The 21,930-nt window shown below is 38.4% G+C and overlaps 1 protein-coding gene across 1 annotated transcript in view; it reads right to left on the reverse strand.

Moving 5' to 3' along the window:
* LOC122808680 (alpha-2-macroglobulin-like) overlaps positions 1-21,930 on the reverse strand; it is a 2,380,392-nt gene that overhangs the window by 984,498 nt on the left and 1,373,964 nt on the right. The gene's annotated exons all lie outside the window — the stretch shown is intronic.

The following is a 21,930-nucleotide window of genomic DNA, read 5'->3' on the forward strand; positions in this document are numbered from 1 at the left end:
TTCTGGGGACCATGTGCCTTGAACAGTCCATCCCAAGAAATGCCCCCCCAATCCCAATTGGGAGGTGTCTGTGGTCAATATGGAGTTTGGGGGAGGAAGGATAAAGGGACATCCTTGACAAACTTTGTCGAATTTAATCCACCACAGTAGAGTGTCCTTGCAGACTTCAGATACTTTTATAAGATGGTGCAGGGGCTGTTGAAGAATGCACCACTGACCTTCTAGAGTCCACTGGAGGATATGCATATGAAGACAAGGAGTATGTATCAATGTAATCACTGCAGCCATCAATCTTAGGCTTTGAAAACCACTTTTTCTGGGGGAGAGGGGTGAGAAAGAACCCATCTGACATGCATTCTCAAGGCATGAATTCTGTTCTGTGGTAAGAAAGTGAGACAACTGCCTGTATCTAGCAAGCCCCTATAAACTACAAGCATTGAACTGTTGAAAGTGGGACTTTAAAAGGCTGATTCTGATTCCCAAGGATTGAGATAATCTGAGTAGGTGATCACTGGCTTTTACTAGAAGATGCCTGGTTGGTGCAGTGAGGAGCCAGTCATCTAAACAAGAAAACTGAATCTATGCAGTGTTAGATGTACTACCATGCATTTGGTGAGCACCCTGGGGGCTGTGGTGATACTGAAGGGTAGGGCTCTTAACTGATAATAACTGACTCCCAGCAGGAAGTGTAGATATCTTTGCATGATAGTTCATTTTGATGTCATACTACGTATTCTGAAGATCTACTGAGCACATCCAGTTGTCCTTCTGTAACAGAGGCAGAATGGACTGAACTGTAGCCATCCTGAACATGGAGTTCTTTATATAATGGTTGAGGTAACTGAGATCCAGGATAGGTCTCAGGTCCCCTGTTTTCTTTGGCACTAAAAAGAACCTTGAGTAGAATCTAGATCCTCTTTGGTCTGGTGGGACCTCTTGGATAACTCTTTTGTCTAGCAGTATTTGAATCTCCAGAAATGCTAACTCCCACTAATTGGATGGAACATTGGGGAAACCTTTTTCTTTTCATAGAGGGAATTTGTAAAAAGGGAATGAAATATCCTCTGGATACTATCCTTTGTCCCCCGATAGCTTTTGCGATGGCTGACCTGGCTTCTGGGTGCAAAGATAAGCACCCCCCCACTTGACTGTCTCCAGAAAAGAACAGTCAGGCAATCCTTCAGGAGCACTGAAAGGGTTTATACCAGAAGGACTCACAAATGCCCTGGTTTTGTGGACCCCCTTTGCTGTGTGGGTGGAGTCTTATGTTATTATTTCCCCTTCTGCCTCTGGGAGAAAAATCTCCATGTGGGTCCTGAAAAGGTCCTTGAGATTTCTGGAACCACACATCTTACCATCATGTTGATTCCTAGAAAATGATCTTTACAGGGTAGAAAATTGGATTCCCATGGCAGACAGGGTCTTTCCATCCTACTGACTGCAGTAGTGTTTCTTTCACTGTTGGGCCAAACAGAGAGGATCCATCAAAGACAGCATTGATGAAGGACTCTGCAAAATCACTAAATCGCAACCAAGCATGTCTCCTAATGGCTATGCCTGAACCTGTGACCAACGACGAACCCTCAGTTTCATGAGAGATTAGCCTCGTGTAGGAATTTGAGACTGACTGCACAGTGGCCACTCAAGAGGAAAAAAACCTTCTCTTCTACCAACAATATGGACCTAGGGGTACAGTTAGAGAGTTCTTTGATTAATTTCCTCTGTAACCTAGAAAAGTGTGCCAGGTAGTTTAGCGAACATAAGGCAAAGGTCGCTGAGGTGTAAATTTGCTTCCCATGCCTGCCGAACTCCCTAGATTCTCTATTATGGAAATGGACAGAGGAGCTCTGTTTAGCCAGTTCCTTTTTAGTAGCTGCTGCAACAACCATGGCATCCACTGGGATTCCCTTATTCCAAAACTGTCTATCTTTAGGTGCTCCAAGAATCTTATCCTGATGCCGTGGAATCAGTTCTATGGTATCTGGTTCTTTCCATGCCCGGCAGGAGACAAGATCTATAAGCTCATCTGGTGAGGGGGGGTAAACTAAGACATAAATGGGCTAGACCCGAAGGCTTCTAGGAATACTGATTCCTCCTGGGAAGGTGTTTCGGAGGACCAGCCACCTTTTTGATGCAGTATTTCTAGAATGTCTCCGATGGAGATGTTTTCTGGTGGAGATCTTGGGGATCCATCCCCTTCATCAAACTAAGTGTCTTCATTCAAAGATTCCTGAGGGGAATCTTAGTGCCTCAACTAGAACTGTCTGGAAGCTCTCACGGGCTGTCTGTCCCTGTGGTGTAGGATGAAGAGACTCAGAAACAGCATCCAAAGGTGGAACAGGGATCGGATGCAAAGAGGGAAGAGTTGAAACAGCTCTTGGGTGGAAGAAAACCCTCTCCACCACCTTGAAGGCTGTGGGACCAGAAGAAGCTGAGGTCAATGTAGTTGGAGCCAAAACTCTCAGATCTGGCAAACCAGACCCTCCTCTGATCCTCTGTTCTGAGGGAGGAGTCAGAGCCAAGCTGTCCAGCACCGAGGCTCCAATGGGAAGTGGTGACTCCAAAAGCTTTGAAGTCGAAATCTTTCCCTCGGATCCGATGCAGACACTTTGGCTCTCAGACATGTCCTGCTTATGGGTAGTCAGAGCTGAACAGAACAGGGAAGTAGTCAGAGTCAAAGATAAAGGCATCTTAGAATCTGACAATTCGACTCTTGGAGATGTCGGATCCAAGGATACCAAAACAGAAGCTCTAATCAGAGAAGGAGAAATTATGGTATGTCCGGAAAGATTAAGGCTCACAGATCTGATGGGAGACAGAGACAGTAAGACCCCCACCTGGATCTGTGTTTTGAGAAATGTTCTCATCAGCCTATTCTCCTCTGCCTCAGAAAGGCTAGGGGAGGACCTGATTGTAGAAGTGGAAGGAGGTCAGAAAGACTTTCGTGGTGTCATTTGTTGGAAAGGAGACCTCAGTCTAGAAGACACTAGCTTTGGAGAAAAATGAGGGCTTCAGAGCAGAGGAGACTTTGACACTGAAGGCGTAGGATCCGTGGACTTAAGATCCAAGTAGTTAGAGATTTTAGCTAGAGGTTCCAATGTCGAAACAGATTTGGGAGACCTGACAGCAGAGCACTTTCTATGCTCCCTGGGCTCTGTAGACTTAGATTTCTGTAAGGGGTTTTGAGTCCCTGAAGTTCTGAAATAGAAACAACTAAAGAAGGAACAGAAGCAGGAATAAGGCCATTAAGCACCATCTTGTTGCATCAGTTGTGATAGCTCTGGCATTAAAGCCATGACAAACTATACAGGGAATATCTAAATGTGAAGGGCCTAAACAATAAACGCACTCCTTGTGGGCATCAGAGTTGGGAATGTTGTGCCCACAGCAACTGCACTTTTTAAATCCAGTAGGTTTTTCAGCTATTGGTGTAAACTTTCCAAATAGCAAAAAACAGTCAAAAGAAAGAGAGATTTATTTTTTTAAAGACGGTAGAGGGAAATAAAGTTATACCAATAATGGTAATAAGATTACCTTATGGAAAAAGGTAAAGTGAAGTAGAAAGATACCAGCGATGGTAAAAGGGAACACCCCAAAGTATGGTAAGAAAAGGATGGAAAAAATAAAACTAGCTTAGCAGGTAAACAGAGGAAACTATATAATGTAATAAGTAAGAAAAATTAGTTAAACTTTGTTTTACTCACTATTCCCAGAAAAAAAACAGTACCTGAGCTTGACAGAATGCAATCCCAACTGAATCGTTAGAGCAGCAAATGAAATCTGAGGTGGCACAGTGGTTAGGGGCATTATGGGTAAAGGGAGGATCTCAAAAGTTGGATCCTAGAATCTTGTGGAAAAGCGGTCAAGTCAGATCCAAAGGCGAAATATGAAACCCATTTGTTGAGAAACAAATGAAAATGACAACATCAGATTGACTAGCATTGATGAGCATCTCTTTTGCACGACACGTCAAGCTAATATAATTTAGGTACTGTATTACTATAGTTCACAATGTCACTTTATGATGTAAAACTTAGCAGTCCTGTAGCTCTGTGAAAATTAAAGCTTTGCTTGTACAAGGTAAGTGCTATTTTTTACAAGTCCACATTTTCAAGTGTCACTGCCTTTACCGCTATTGAACTTGTTGACAAAATAAGAAATAGGTTTGTCAGTATGCTGTTAAGAAATCAAGCACTACAACAACTCCATTTTAAGATGGCTATATGTGGAATTACAATCCCCCCTACCTCAGAGTCATGTGGGCAATGCTTTCTGTATTAATCCAGGTGTGTGTACAGCATCATGGAGACTTCAGTACAAAGGCTAAGAAACAGTCTAGGTGGATGCAATTTCGAAGGTCATTTTTTCCAGGGGAGGCAAGCCCTCCATGCACTACCCATGTGAGGTGTTGTGCCCCCCAACATCCCCCTACTAATTATATCTACTAACTTTGAAAGCACACAATCCCTGGAGAAAGGGAAAGTTCTTCTTCCTAGGGATTGTCGATCTCGCACACGTGTTGATCAGCTGCCTAGTCAACCATATGCAGTTGATTACACAGCTGTCAACATTACACACAATCAAGATTTTAACTATCACACGCAGACACACACACACACATTTGTCCTACCAATGGATGCTGATACAAGGACAAGATAAAAACATATCTCTGACTCACTGTACATAACGGTTTATTTATTATCAGTCTACTGACCTCATTAAGTAGTTTGTCATTAATTTAATTATGCCATAAAGCACCTATCACCACTTTGCTGGGAACATCAATTAGCATGTCTAATCAGAGATTTCCTTAAGAAGAACACAAACTTCACAAATTATAAGAACAAAAAATACGCAAAAGGCTGCCTCAAACCCTCAAAACTGTTAAAATAAAAATTATTAAAACTATAAAAAACAAAAAAAGGTAATAAAATAAGATGCAGACCACAACCAGCCAATCAGTAATATTACTGACAAATCAAATTATTGAAACTGGTCAAACAAAATAAAATAAGAAGCAGACCACAACCAGCCAATCAGAAATATTATTGACAATTCAAACCTAAAACAAAAAAAATTGAAGTTAAAATTAAATACAAGAAACAAATACATTTTCATTAAACTACAAACCCAACACAAAATAACATAATTCTCATTAAAATGTTACTATAAAATTACCTTAAAAATTATACATACTCAGAAAATGAGTAGAAAACCAGCCACAAGACAGCAAATTTATTAAAACCTATATAACATATACAAAGTCCTATTCAAAAGATAAGTGAAACAGTTACAACAGTTCCTTGAAATTAATGGGAAACTGAAATTCAAACTAAAAATGCAGAAAAGATTGAAGAATGAACTATGCTTTTTTCCTTTTTGTGCAATACAAGAAATGCATTGCATTATTTAATAAGGGAATTGCATCACTTGTGCAAATGGTTCCCTAATCTTCAGTAGAAATATTTTATGTATTACCAACCAGACCCTTATGTATTCTGTACATGTCAAATAATTGAATCAATAATTGTTCAAACATAAAATAATTGAATATTAGTGATCAAAACGTAACTTACCGAAAAAAGCAGGAATGTCCTGTCAAAAAATGAAATAATACAGTTTATTTTTCCAGTCAGTCAAAAACACTACTTCTATCGCTGAATACAAGTTATTTCTGGGAATATATCTCTTTTTCCTGAGTGCCAGTTCTTTATTCTGTCAGGAAATTCTGACAATATATCTTTATTCTTGAGTGGCAGTTCTTTAGTTTTGCTGGGTAGTCCTGAGAATATATCACCATTCCTGAGTAACAAATCATTGGTTTTGCAATTCAGTTCTGATAATGTATCACTATTTCTAAGTATCAGTTCTTTAGTTTTTCTAGGTAGTTATGAGACTATATCACTATTTCTCAGAACCAGTTCTTTGTTCTATCAGGTGGTTCTGAGAATCTATCAGTATTCCTGAGTACCAGTTCTTTAGTTCTCCCAGGCAGTCCTGGGAATATATCACTATTTCTGAGTACTAGTTCTTTAGTTCTACCAGGTAGTTCTGAAAATATATCACTGTTCCTGAGAACCAGTTTCATAGTTTTGCCAGACAGTTCTGAGAATATATCGCTATTCCTGAGTGCCAGTTCCCAATTCTGACAGGTAGTTCTGAGAACATATTGCTATTCCCGTGTGTTAGTTCTTTAGTTCTGCCAGGTAGTTCTGGAATGTATTGCTATTCCTGAGTAGAGTTCTATAACTTATTGTCACTAGATTACTGACCATGTTTCTTCAATCTTTACTTCAGGACAAGTTGTGTTGTGTTCTTCAACTTCATCAGTTAACATATGCACAGTATCATTCTCATATTCTTTCCACTGCTTTAGCATATTTTCTTGAAATATTTGTGTTTCCTTTTCTCCATTGTGCCTCACTTTGTAATTTCCTTCATTTATTCCATCACTTCAAAAGGGCCTTGCCACACAACAAGAAATTTCGCAGCAGTGGGTATTAACAGAAGCACTTTGTCTCCTGCCTGAAACTTTCTAAGATGAACATTTCTGTTGTATGCTTTCCCTCTTTTGTTTTCTGTGCTCTTTCTATATGTTCTCTGTCAATAGTTATTACAACTCTTAGCCTATCCTTGCAGTTCTATGGAATATCCTATTATACTTTTAAGGGGAGTATTTTCTTCTTACCAGGTATGTCTGCCATGCAACTGCTCAAAGGGAAGCAATGCAGGTTAGTTTTGTGGAATTTGTAAAGAGATGGCATGGAAGCAACTGGTTCCAATTTTTCCCATTTTTATTCTAGAACTTTAAAACATGTGTTTCAACCATTTGTTAACATATTCCAGTAGTCCATCATTATTCAAGGGTTGTATACAGAGGCTTTTAGTTGCATCATCTTAAAGAACTGGCATAGTCCATGCATTAACCTGGACAGGAAGTGTATGCCTTGTTTTCTTTTTGATTTGCTTAGGGAATTCTAACCCAAGTAAACAGAACACTAGTCCTTTTGCTATAGCTTTAATGCTTACTCTTCTTAGAGTGCAGGAAAAAGCATAGAGTCAGTGGCTGAATATGTAACATTTCTGCCTTGGATGCCGGAAAATTGAAGGTTGTGGTTTCTTTTCTCACTCCAGATGCTTGGATTCATTTTCCAATACTGAAAATGCAGTGCAGTATAAGGGAGATGTTGCAGTGTTGAGTGTGCCATCCTTTGGAAGACACATTAAACTGTGGTCCCTTCTGCCTAACCTGATGGCAGCTTACATGGATGTAAAAGATTTCATGGAACTTCAAAAAGTGTAGGGAATTTCCCCAGTTCCCTAGTAATATTTTCCGTAGTTAGTAAAAATGTAACCTCAGATATCTCTCAAAAAATTCCAGCCGATCTAGTCGGACTAAAATGATCAACAAATGGTAAGCAATCAATTATTATCAACATGTACTGTTGACACTGACTTAATAAGGAAACACACAAGAGCCACAAATATGTTTATTCAGATGTAATAAAGCTTAAACCTCTATTCCACCTCTTAGCTAATTTGTACATCACCTGCCCCCCACCCCACTAACAGGAAGTTAAAAATAATTATCTATTTACTTCCCCACATCTAACCACCTCCCCCAATCCCACTCCTCTCCCACCAACACTATCTCCCAAACTACAACTAAAATAGACTTTAGAATCATACTATTTTACTACTTCCCCCTACCCCCTTCCTGCAGTCTTAAACCACTTGAAAGCCCTCCATTCAGTTTCAACCACTGGACTCCATACAAAGTCACTAACAGGAACAAAACTTTGTAATTTCTCACCTGTTGTAAGTTTAAACTGTCTCAGAAACCCACTGATTTTATTTAATTTATTTAACATTTGTTAACAGCAAATGTCCGACTTGGAACAAAACCAATTTTCAGCAGAGGCCCGGGAAGAAATGCTCCAGACACATGTCTTTCAAATGAGGGAGGAAACCAGAGCACCCGGAGGAAACCAACACGAACACTGGGAGGACATGCAGACTCAGCACAGAAGGCGCCCCAGCCGAGAATCAAACTGAAGAACCTCTTGCTGTGAGGCAACAATGCTACCGCTGCACCACTCCGCAGTCCAATGATATACTTACTGATTATTTTCTTAGCTTTTCAGATATTCAAGGTCCTGGCTCATCCTGCTCTGTTCACCCTCACTATGCTTGGGGTCACTCTGTTCCCCTACCCTACACCTATTCTCACCTAGGCTCACTCCACTCCCCTACCCTACCTCTATTCTCACCCACTGCTGCATTCCTTAGATTTATACCTACCATTACTCCACCCCCTAAAGCTTGTTATCCAATTACAAATACTCCCACTTCCATATATCCAATTATCACCAAAATTCCACCCATTACCACACTAGCTCCACTTCAAAGCTTTGCAATCTGCTCCCTAATGCCCACTCCACTACCCCTTCCTTCTACAACTCAAATTACACCATGTCACGAAAAATGATCTCCCTTGTCTCCAACCTGCCTCTAGCATTATATATCAGTCTCCTGATCCACATCACCTAGCTGAACTACTCCCCAACCCCAGCATCATTTACATACTCTGCTCTTGCTCTACATCATGACAACCCCACAGAATCTAAGTGTGGGGTGGATTGACTACAAAAAAGCATGTGATAGTATCCCTCATTCATGGATAAAAGAGTGCTTAAAAATGTATAAGATACACCCCATGCTGATCGACTGCATTACAGTGACCATGAAACAGTGGCAGACCACTTTGCAATAAAGCCATAATAAAGGACAAATTGTTACTCCAGGGATAAAAATTCAAAGAGGGATATTCTGGGGTGACTCTGTCACCATTACTATACTGCCTTGATCTTAATCCATTCAGCTGTTTACTCAACAGCTTAGGTCATGGCTATAATCTGGCTCCTAGAAAACAACAAAGTATAAAGCCGTCTCACCTTCTCTTTGTTGATGTTTTAAAACTGTATAGTTCATCAGATGAGGAACCAAAAGCACAACTGCAAGTTGTCAAAACATTTTTTCAGATGATATAAGAATGTCATTTGGTCTTGATAAATGTGCAAAAGCAGCCTTTAAAGCAGGAAAACTGCCACGCTAGGAAAAATTCCAGGCCAGGGAAGGGAGGGGGGACGCAAGAAGAAAGGCGAGAGCGACAACATACATGGAGATGGTAAGAAAGAACATAACTATAAGTTGGTCTCTATCTACGTCTATTCTTTCACTGTCCTAGCAAGTCCCTTTCGCTTTCCGCATAGAGACGACATTAGGGCGGATTCAAAATAAGATCAGTGGGAAAGGAGGAAATGCATAAGAAGTCCCGGGGGAAACTTAAAAGATCGCAGCAAGGCTGACCCACTTGAGAAAAAGCTCTCATCTCCAGAACATTTATGTGCAAGTGGGCATTAGTTTGGTTGCCATGTGCCCTGGACTGTCCTGCCCTGATAATGCCCCCCACCCGATCAGGAGGCAATCGAGGAGGTAGCAACCAAGGAGGTGGAGTGGAACAAATGGTCTCCCAGCCGGAAGGGGGAGGCATCACCACATGAGATGATTTTGCTTTGCGCATGATGATCATAATGGTGTGAGGGCATTGGAAGTTCCTGGTATGACCATTGAGAGAAGAGCATCTGGAAGGATCCGCGTATGGCCAATGGATTAGAACTAACCTGGCTTTGGCTCTGTTGTTGTTGAAGTAGTGATACCAATTTTGAATGTCTGATATCACATTTGGTTGTAAGTTAGTTGCAGACATGTTTTTAGTATAGTGTAATCTCTGGCCATCAAAGAGATGCTTGTGGGAGCTGTGAGGGAGCCAGTCGTCCAAATATGGAAACACCTGGAATCCTCCTTGTCTCTCAGGTGAGAAGCTACCACTGCCATGCATTTGGTAGGGGGGCACCGGGGGGCAGTGGTGAGACCAAAGGCAGGGAATTGAAATGAACTAACCCAGCCCTGAGCGGAGAGGAATCTTGGAATCTCCTGTTTTATTTTATATGATGTGCGTCCGTCCTGAACTATAGTCCAGAGCACATCCAGTTTCCTTTTCCCAACAGGGGAAAGAAGCCGATTTATCATTAAATCTCTTGTCTTCTTGACTGATTCTTTTCCAAAATTGGTCTCCAGTCCCCTGTTTCTTTTTGGAACTAAAAGAAAGTAGATTAGATTCCGGATAGTTGGTCTGGTCTGCTGGCACTGGCTGAATAGCTCTTTTCAGTTTTTTTGAAAATTTCAAAGCTGCTATATCCCCTTGGTGGTGTGTGGAACATCTGGAAGGGATTTTTGACTGAACTTGGAAGCGAAGAAGGAATATAATAACCCGCATGATGGACTGTACCCATTTTGGGCTGTAAGGATAGCCAGCCAGGCTGGTACAGTGATAATCTTCCCCGACGCAAGATAGCCTAACTGGTGAACACAAACACACACTCCACACCAGTTATACACCCTGTCAAAACACAATTATAGTAAAAGTATACCAAAAATAAATACATAAACAATCATCAGTTAGGGACAAGAATGTGATATAAAAGAACTTGAGCAAGAAGGAGTGTATAAATATTTGGGAATTGTTGAAGGATCAACAATAAAACAAGAACAAATGCAGAATAAACTTAGTAAGGAAACAGCAAAGACATCTAGGAATAAAATCCAACCTATAAACCAATTTGCTCTTCCTGTCCTAACTTAACAGTTTTGGTGTGATTGACTGGCCCCAAAACATGTTGGACAGATTAGATAAGAAAATAAGAAGGATGTGTCATGCTCACCAAATGATTTATAAAAATCAGTGCATACCAAGATTATATATTTCCCATTCTGAAGGAGGGATGGGCCTCCTTGAAACTTATTATATGTACAGATCTGCAATCGTGAGACTCCACACATATCTGTTGACCTCAAGACCCAAATGTAGTGAAAGTTTTGAAACATGAGGAGAATAAATCTAAGACAGAAGTAGCAAACTTCATGACACCCATGCAGACGGACAATAGAGGTATGGCTGCCGAATCCTATACAAATGCACTTTATGAGCACTTACATGAGTGCATGGATCATGCTATCCCTAATAGAACCAAGATGTTATCCTCCAAAAAAAAGGAAGCCAATCTGGTGGTCCTCTGCCATAAACAAACTCTACAACAGAAGAAAGAAACTGTTGCAAAAATCAGTAAAATCCCATGACTGGAGGAACTCCTTGGTCAACCTCAGTAAGAAGCTGAGATCCCTCATAAAATCCTCCAAAGCTAGTTACGAAAACAAAATTGCCAATGACTTTAAAGACAACCACAAAGCATTCTATAGCTATGTTAAGAATCTAAATGGAAACACTCAGATCTGCTCTGAGTTACAGCACAATGGCACTAAATATACAGAACCAACTGATATTGCCAACATCCTAGCAGATAGGTTCAGTGCTAACTTTACCCCCCTCTCACCCCTTAGAGGGCTCATCTCTATACTGGAAGAATGCAAAGTTCCTGTAATCATGGCTGCACAGGTAAAAAAACACACTCTCTAAAGCCAAGAACACAGCAACCATGGGACCTGACAATATCCCAGGCTGCGTTCTACACGAACTACAGAATGAACTGGCACCCTACCTAAGTACCATGTTCAATCATAGCCTCACCTCAGGCTTTGTACCCACTGAATGGCGCACCGTGACAGTTATCCCACTCCACAAAGGGGGAGCCACGACAGACCCCAGGAACTACCACCCCATTAGCCTGACGAGCCTGGTCTGCAAGGCCATGGAATGTATCATCGTGGAACTCATAAACAAAGACATTGGTAATCTCCAAACTCTGGACCCTACTCAGTTTGGATTTGTAAAAGGCAGATCATGTCTCCTAAACCTGACTGACGTCTTTGAAGCAGTCACCAAAGCCATAGATGAGGGTAAAATGGTTCACACAGCTTATCTAGATCTCGCCAAGGCTTTCGACATCATCCCCCACTCTGGAATTATAGATAAGCTCACTAAACTAGGTATAAATCTCTATGTCACAATATGGGTTGCCAACTGGCTCACGGACAGAACCCACACTGTGAAAGTAGCAGATTCCAAATCCAACATCAGACCAGTGACAAGTGGAGTACCACAGGGTTCAGTCCTGGGTCCTCTCTTGTTTGGTATCTACTTCTCTGAAGTGCAGGCCAACACAGGAGGTCTTTGGCTAACAAAGTTTGCAGATGACTGCAAACTAGGAGCCATAATCAAAACTCCTAACGATGTGCACAAACTACAAAAGGGCCTCACTGAGACAGATACCTGGTGTCAAAGCCATGGCCTGAAGCTCAATGCCAAAAAGTGTATTGTCATCCCCTTTGGTAAAAACTCTGTACCCATGAACTACCACATAGCTGGTAGTCTACTTAATGCCGAAAATGTGATAAGAGACCTTGGGACACAGGTGGACAGTAGTCTCTCCTTTGATAATCACATCGCCACAGTGGTCAGGAAATCCTTCTACATAGCTCATCTCATTACAAAAGGATTCTCATCCAGAAAAAAAGACGTCATTGTTCCCCTCTACTCATCACTCATTAGACCCATTATAGAGTACAACACCTCTTTTGGTATGTACCTCACAAGACATCTACAACAACTGGAAAGACCACAGAAATACCTCACAAAGAGGATTACTGGCCTCAAACAGATGCCCTATGCAGACCGTCTCAAAAAACTACAGCTTTACTCCATGGCATATCGCCTACTCAGGGGCGATCTCTGCCTAACATACAAAGCTATGTCAAACCCAGAGCTGTTGGACATGCTCCACTTAAAGAAATCCCAATCCCTCCGAGCTACACGCTCTAGGGACCTAAACCTTGTCACCACAATAAACAGAACATGCTAGAGGGATTCCCATACTTCCCATACTCTGGAACAGACTACCTATCTATGTCAAACAGAGCTCCTCATTAGCACTCTTCAAGAAAAATCTTGATGATTGGATGGGAAATGGGAAATTCACCCCGGGGATCACTTTTGTGACTCTGCTCGACATGGGGCACAGGGAAATAATTTTCTTGGGTGGCGAAAGCCAGGGTACATTTTTTGACTAGGCTTGTATGGGCCCTAGGGCCGATAGCCTAGTACCTACCTATGAACCTAAGATGACTCCTCTGCTTAATCTACCAGAAGCTTATCTGTGCCAAGCAGGAATGGAAATCAAACCAGAAGTAGATAAAAATTAGGCAGCAACTGACTGTGCCAAAAAAACAAAAGAAATAATATAAGGTGAAGGATCAGATGAGAAGGCAAGAAATGTGGAAAAAGCATAAATATAGTTGCAAGTCTAGAAAACGTCTGGAAGAACCTCATGTTGATCAGGAACAAACACAGGAATGGTTAAGGAGAGGTGAATTCAAACCAAGATATGAAAGGTTAATATTAACGGCCCAAGATAGTGGGCTGCGTACACGTTGGTTTATAAAATTCATTAAACATGTGGGAGACACAGACAAATGTAGGTTTTGTAAAACCAAATTAGAAACAGTTGCACACCTTGCTGCTGGTTGCGACATACTAATGGCAGAAGGACTGTACATTGAAAGGCATAATAATGTGGTGAGACTGTTGCACTGGGGATTGTGCAAACATTATGGCACTGAAGTGGCTGAAAAACACTGGAAATATGAGCCACAAAGCATCATAGAAAATGAAGAAGTTACATCACATGGGATCATCCATTACCAACAGTTCAAAATATAGATGGTAGAAAACCGGATATAGTGGTCCAGGAAAAGAAGACAAGAGTAGCATTTTCTTTCCTCAAAATTTTTTTATTTTCAATTAAAATAACATTTTTATAAATATAATTTTTAAACAACTATATGCAATATTTACAATAGCCTGACTTTCAGTTATATACACTGTTATGTTATTAAATATAGAATTAACAGATCAGTTATCAGAGATACAATATAGATTATTGCAGAGTGTCCAACAAAAATATAACTTTCTTTCAAGGATTATTTACCAATGGCCTGGGATAGATTAGTAGTTCTTTGATTTTTATTTCCATCGATGCAGTTGTCTTCAGTAAAGTGTAGAATTCTTCCAAGGTCGGGTGTATTTGAATTCCACCTTCTGGTTACGCATTTCCTAGATATAGCAAGTATTGTCCATAACAAATACATATTTGTCTTATTCAGGTAGGGACCCTTATTTATATTTAGTATAATCAATGCTTAAGTTAATGTAAAGGATTCATTAAATAAAGCTTGTTAAAAATGACTGATTCCATTCCAATATGATTTAATTTTATTACATTCATAAAAATATGAATCCAGTCTGCTTTATTTGACTTTTCACACCTCCAGCAAAAAACATTTGTAGTAGTACTGATCTTTTTAATTCTATCTGGTATTAAATATACTCTGTGTAAGTATTTCTAGTTAAATATTTTCCAGTACTGTGTGTTAGAGGTGCAATTAACTGATAGTAAGATGCTAGTTTTAATTTCTTCTGTTAACTGCAATGACTGACCTTTTGTTAAGAACTGCCAGTATGATGGTTTGGGAATTGTTTTATATGTTATTAACTCTTTATATAGATTTGAAATGGATTTTTTTCTTTCCACAACTATTATATATAAATTCATACAGAAAACTTATTAGATTTGGAATATCTTTAAATGAGGAATTATTAATTAATCTGCATAAAGCTTGAGTGTACATTAGAATGCTTTATAAGGTTAACCAGTCCTGTGTTGGAATATTGTAAGCAGTTTTTATCATATGTATATCTAAAACATTTAATTTATTTACACACTGAAACCAGAATAAGAATCCATTTTATTCCCAGGAGGTTATTGTTTCCCTATATATTTTGTGAGGAAAGTTCTTAGTGATGGTAAATGGGGTCAAAAGATCAAACCAAAGTTTTAGATCTATGTTTGCATTGATAAGTTTCCTAAAGGAATTGATGTAATGATTAATCAGTGCTGTTTTAGAAGGTTTTGTTATATTATATTGTATACTTATGCATAGTATGTACCAAGGTTTGTTTGATTTGTCTAATATTTTTTTTTAACAGATTAAATTAATTTGTTAATATAGCCGTTGTTAATTCTTTCCAGTTGGCAAAATAATGTGGGTTTATCCAATCTATTGTAGTTTTAGGCACAGATGCTTTTATATATGTTTCTATTTCTGGGAAGTTCAATCCTCCTTGTTTCCAAGATCTAATATGATGAGTTAGAGCTACTCTATTCTTTTTGGGATACCATAAAAATGTTATTAAACATGAGTTTACTTCTTTAGGAATGTATCTTTCAGGAATTAACTGTATTGCTAATACTACATATAGTATTTTTGGCAATAAGATAATTTTTATTAATTGCAATCTGTCTTCAAAAGTTAATATAATTTTGCTCCACTTTTCTATATATATTTTTATTGTTTCAATAATGTTTTTATAATTTATTAATATTGTTTCGTTTATATTTTTGCATAACACTATTCCTAAATAATTTAGCGTAAGTTCTTGTTTTCCTATGATGGATTTATCTGCAACTTGTAGTTCTTTTTTCTTATTTAAAAATAGAAAATTTGACTTTGATCTATTAAAGTGTAGACCTGAAATCTTATAAAATTTCTCCATTACTTCTTCTAGCTCTCCTAATGACTCTCTGGAGTTTGATAGTGCTAATAAAATATCATCAGCAAAAAGCATTATTTTAGAAATGTACTGGTCATAGACTTCTATTCCTTTTATTCTTGGATTACTGCATATTATTTCTGCAAGTATTTCTATAGCCAAAGCAAATAAAATAGGAGAAAGGGAGCAGCCTTGTTTAGTACCTTTCGTTATATGGATAGATTCTGAGGTGAAAGGACCTAATTTTATGTAAGCTAAGTTATTAATATATATGTTTTTAGTAATAAGATGAAGGGAGGAGGAAATTCAAATAATGCTAACATTTTAAATAGATATTCCCAGTTGAGGAAATTGAAGGCTTTTTCTTTGTCTAATCCAATTACAAGTGTTTCTCTATCTTCTTTAGTCACATAATCTATAAAAGTAAGCATCCTTTTAATATTATCATGTGTGTGCCTGTTATATAAAAACCCAGTTTGATCATTATTAATTGTCTTTGAAAGTGGGATTTTCATTATGTTAGCTGGTATTGACATTAATATTTTGTAATCATTATTCAGTAATGATATAGGTCTGTATGAGGTGCAAAGGTCTGATGGTTTATTATCTTTTAGAATTGGTGTTATGAGAGAATATTTCCATGAGGGTGGTATTTTTGCTTCTGACTGGACTTCTAGCAAAGTTTTATGAAAAAGGGAGATTAGTGTTGAAGGGAAGAGTTTGTAAATTTCCGTAATTATACCATCTATCCCTGGAGCTTTGTTAGATTTACTTTATTTTATCTTGTCTACAATTTCTTTGTAGAATATAGGTTTTTGTAGGCCTAGTTTTAAGTTTTAGGGATTTTTTTTTATATTGATAAGGTTTGTATCTAAGTTTATTTGGTTGGTATCTAAATCTTCTTTTTTGAAGTGTTCCATATAATGGAACTGAAATGCTTCAAGGATGTCTTCTATATCTGATACTTTTTTCCCTTTCTTTTCATGATATATACTGTTATTTGCTTTAGATTGCATTTTAATTCTTATAGATAAGTTATGTAGATATCTGGGGGAGGTGGCTAATGAGTTTATTTTTAATTTTTCCAAGGCTAGACAAGTTTTGTGTGTTCAACTTTCATTATTTTTTTATTTAATTCCTCTATTTCTTTTTTGACTTCTGGACAATTCTGATTTTTTTTTTAGATTTTGCTGTCAAGAGTCTGGCTTGCAAGTCTAATGATTCAGATTCCTTCTCTAACTTTGTTTTTGTACCAGCTAAGGGTCTTACCAAATAATTATGCTTTTAATGAGTCCCAAACCAGGACTCTACTGATTTCTGTTGTATTATTAATTTCAAGAAATAATTGTAGTTCTGATAACATCCAGGGTCTGAATTCTTTAATTTTCATGATGTATGATGGAATTCTAGTTGAGAGGATTAAATATTTAAACTCTATTTGGAGCTTCATTATCAGAAAGTCATGATCTGAGAAGGGGCATGGAACTATTTAGAAGTTGAGGATTTTTGTTTGTAAATCTTGAACTATGAATAATTTGTCTATTCTGGTTTGTATTCCAAATCTATGGTCTTTATGGGAAAATAACAAGAATGTATCATATTTTACTTTAAAAGTGTCTATTAAATTAAATGAGTCAATCCATCTTTTTAAGGATTTTGAAATAGTTGTTATGCAAAAAGACTTCCTGGTGGTTTCAGAAGCTTCTAAGGTACAATTAAAATCTCCTCCCAGTATAAGATTTCCTTTATAATTGTTGGAAATAAAATCTAGGTCTTTTTTTAACTGTTCCTGGTCCAATTTCTGGGAGCCAATATAGATTAGCTAAGGTCCATATTCTGTTATTAAATTTAATTATAAGAAACGCTAGTAGATCTTCTTTGTCTTCATATTTATAAATAACTTTTGGAGTGATTATGTTTTTCTTCCAGAGAATTGATACTCCTTTTGTCTTTGTTTTATAAGAGGATTGAGCTAAGACTGTATAGTCCTTAGGGTTCCAGATAAAGCTATCATTAGTCTCAAAATGCATTTCCTGGAGAAATACTACTTGTGCCTTATTTAGATTTAAATATTTTAGTAAGTTTGATCTTTTAGTTGCATTATTTAAGCCATTAGTATTTAATGATAAGAATGTTAAATCCATTTCAAGTTATTGTTGGAAGAAACATTTTGCTTTTTTTTTATTTTGATTACAGTAATTATACCATATTCTCTGATAACACTGAATGTTATTTTTGTGTGTGTAAACTTGGGAGTGTAATTTAATGTTCTTTCTTCTTTAAATACAAGTAGGGTAAAATTCTGGTCAGGCTTTAAAAAAGTACTTCTATAAAACATTAATTCTGAAGTATTAAATACAAGTAAATATGAATGTCCCATTAAACATGGGATGAAAGTCATTCCTAATCCAATAGATAAAGATAGATCTAATGGATTATCACTCAATACCTTTAACCAACAATATCAACTGAGCTCCATATGTTAAATAATTATATGGAGAATTTTCTTAAAAAGAGATATGAAATTCTATATTATACAATGACCCCCCCATTAATATTCCAAAACGTGCACGCTGATTGGTCAGTGTGCCCATTGTAAATCAGACTTATACTAATGAAAAAGGTGGGGTCACCCAGACTTTTTTCATTAGTATATGTCTTTACTTTTTTTTTGTGTTAGGCAGTAACGGAGAACAGAAGAGCTCTGTTGCTGTAATCTCGTTATGTTAAACGAGTTTAACATATCGAGATATCTTAAAAAAAGCAACAAAGATATTCCTTTCTCCATTGCTTTTTTTAAAGCTGTCTCTCTATGTTAAACTCGTTTAACAGCGAGACAGCTTTAGAAAAGGGAACGGAGATCTTCCTTTCTTTGTTGCTTCTTTTAAAGATATCTCGCTATGTTAAGATATCTCGCTATGTTAAACTCGTTTAACATAGCGAGACAAGCAACAAAGATCTTCTTTTATCTGTCTCTTCCTCTACACCCCCACTGCCACTGGTGAACAAAGAAGCCTCCCTTTATCCAAGAAAGGAAATGGGTAACACAGGAACTTTCCAAAAGTCCAGAATACAGCAAAGCCTGTATTTGGACTAGTCTAGGTCAGGAAAGATGGGAAACAAGGATAATGTTTTTGTTTTTTTACTTTTTTGCAACAAACAGCAGGAAAATGCAATAAATATGTAACACAGGCTAGCGCACTTGAGTGTGTAGCCTCAACAGGTATATGCAACAAACAGGACAAACTTTAAAAGTGCAGGTGCAAAAACAACTTTAAACAGTTTAAATCAGTTCAAGAAGCAGAAATACTTGCAGTTTAGCTAGATCGGACAGTTGCCCAGGTAGTAGCAGGAAAAAAAAACAGTTTTATGAGGTTAGCAGTCGCTCTTTTAGCCTCTCTGCTGCTAGCACCACTCTGCAGGACCACGAGGAGCTTGGCTGAGTAGTACAAGCGTAAAAACCGTGCCAAAGCGGGTATTATACAGGGGGACTTGAAAGAGCTAGAAATTGGCCCAAAACGGCCAATAGACTACCAGATTCTTGTGCTGGGAACACTCCTCCAGGAATAGATAGGCTGCTCTAAGCTCCCCACTGCCACTGGTAAACAAAGAAGCCTCCCTTTATCCAAGAAAGGAAATGGGCAGCACAGGAACTTTCCAAAAGTCCAGAATACAGCATATATATATGTGTGTGTGTGTATATATATATATATATATATATATATATATATATATATATATATATATATATATATATATATATATATATACACACACTCACACACACACACATATGTTTGTGCATATATATATATATATATATATATATATATATATATATATATATATATATACATATATATAATAGACATATAATATATATAAAATATATATATATATATATGTGTGTGTGTGTGTATATATATATATATATATATATATATATATACACACACATTTTATATATATATATATATATATATATATATATGTGTGTGTGTTTGTGTATATATATATATATATATATATATATATATATATATATATATATATATATATATGCACACGTATACATATATATATTTGTAGACACACACAGACACACACATACACACACACATATATGTGTGTGTGTGTGTGAGTGTGTGTGTGTGTGTTTGTGTGTATATATATATATATATATATATATATATATATATATATAATATCTTCTTCTTTCTGCTTTTCCCAGTTAGGGGTCGCCACAGCGGATCACCTGTCCACTCATGATTGGCAGTGGAGTTTTACAGTGTTGAGTTGCCAGCCCAGTGTCCAACCTTCCACAGAAGGCACACACATGCATGCACTCACACCTAGGGCCAGTTTAGAGTTTCCAATCCACCTACAGCATGTCTTTGGGATGTGGGAGGAAACCGGAGCACCCAGATGAAACCCACACGACTACAGGGAGGACATGCAGACTCCACACAGAAGGCACCTCAGCCGAGAATAGAACTGGAGAACCTCTTGCTGTGAGGTGACAATGCTAACTGCTGCACCACCGTGGCCACCCTGAATATATATATATATATATATATATATATGTATTCCATTCATTAGGCATGCCAATGGCCAAATATGTGGCCAATGGCATGAAAAATTGTTTAAATTTTGGAAAATTAAAGGTTATTTTTTTTTTGGCAGATCTCGGCTGTTTAAGCATAGAGCAGCGGTGTGCAAATGGAACTGTGCCGAAAATAACAAAGAAAAAGGGGAAAAATCAATTTTGAGAGAAATCTGCATTTTGCCATTATACATACCGGATCGGTCGTGGCCCGGGTTAACAACGACCACCACCAGTGCTGTTAGCTAACAGGGTGCTGGCAGAAAATGGGCTACTGTTGGCCGAAGGAGGAGAAGAGGGGTAAGGCATGCCTGAAGACACGTAAAGGCTAGGACTGTGGTAGTGAGGTTCGGAACTTTGAATTTTGGCAGTATGACTGGTATAGGGATGGACAGAAAGAAGGTTGATATATTGCATGTGCAAAAGACCAGATGGAAGGGGAGCAAGGCTAGGTGTATCGGAGGCAGGTTCAAACTGTTTTATCATGGTGTGGATGGGAGAAGAAATGGCGTAGGGGTATCCTGAAGGAACAGTATGCTAAGAGTGTTTTGGAGGTGAAAAGATTGTCAGATAGAATGATGTTTATGAAGCTGGAAATTGATGGCGTAATGATGAATGTTGTTAGTGCATATATTCCACAATTTGGGTGTGCGATGGATGAGAAAGAAAAATTTTGGAGTGAGTTGGATGAAGTGGTGATGACTGTACCCAAGGGTGAGAGAGTGGTGATTGGAGCAGATTTCAATGGGCATGTTGGTGAAGGGAACAGAGGGGATGAGGAAGTGATGGGTAGGTATGGTGTTAAGCATAGGAATGCAGAAGGTCAGATGGTAGTGGATTTTGTGAAAGGGATGGACAGGGCTGTGGTGAATACGTATTTTAACAACACAGAGGAGCATAGGGTGACATACAAGAGTGGAGGGAGATGCACACAGGTGGATTATATCTTATGTAGAAGGGCCAGTCTGAAGGAGATTCGAGACTGTAAAGTGGTAGCAGGGGAAAGTGTAGTTAGGCAGCATAGGATAGTGGTTTGTAGGATGACACTGGTGATCAAGAAGAGGAGGAGGAGTGTGAGGGCAGCACCAAGGATCAAATGGTGGAAATTGAAAAAGGGTAATTGTGAGGTGGATTTCAGGGAAGAGTTAAGACAGGCACTGGGTGGCAGGGAAGAGTTACTGAATAGCTGGGTAACTACAGCAGAGTTAGTAAGGAAGATGGCTGGAAAGATGCTTGGTGTGACATCTGGAAAGAGGAAGGAGGACAAGGAGACCTGATGGTGGAATGAGGAAGTACAGGAGAGTATACAGAGAAAGAAGTTGGTGAAGAAGAAGTGGGACTGTCAGAGAGATGAAGAAAGTAGACAGGAGTATAAGGAGATGAGGTGCATGACAAAGACAGAGGTGGCAAAGGCTAAGGATAAGGTGTATGAAGAGGTGTATGAAAGGTTGGACACTAAGGGGGGAGAAAAGGACCTGTACCGATTGGCTAGACAGAGGGACTGGGCTAGTAAAGATGTGCAGCAGGTAAGGGTGATAAAGGATAATGAGGGAAACATACTCATAAGTGAGGAGAGTGTGTTGAGCAGATGGAAAGAGTACTTTGAGGGGCTGATGAATGAAGAGAATGAGATAGAGAGAAGGTTGGATGATGTGCGGATACTGAATCATGAAGTGCAGTGGATTATCAAGGAGGAAATAAG

This window comes from Protopterus annectens, chromosome 8.part0 (assembly GCF_019279795.1).
Source record: "Protopterus annectens isolate FY-2018-M chromosome 8.part0, PAN1.0, whole genome shotgun sequence".
In the NCBI taxonomy this organism is placed as follows: domain Eukaryota; kingdom Metazoa; phylum Chordata; order Ceratodontiformes; family Protopteridae; genus Protopterus; species Protopterus annectens.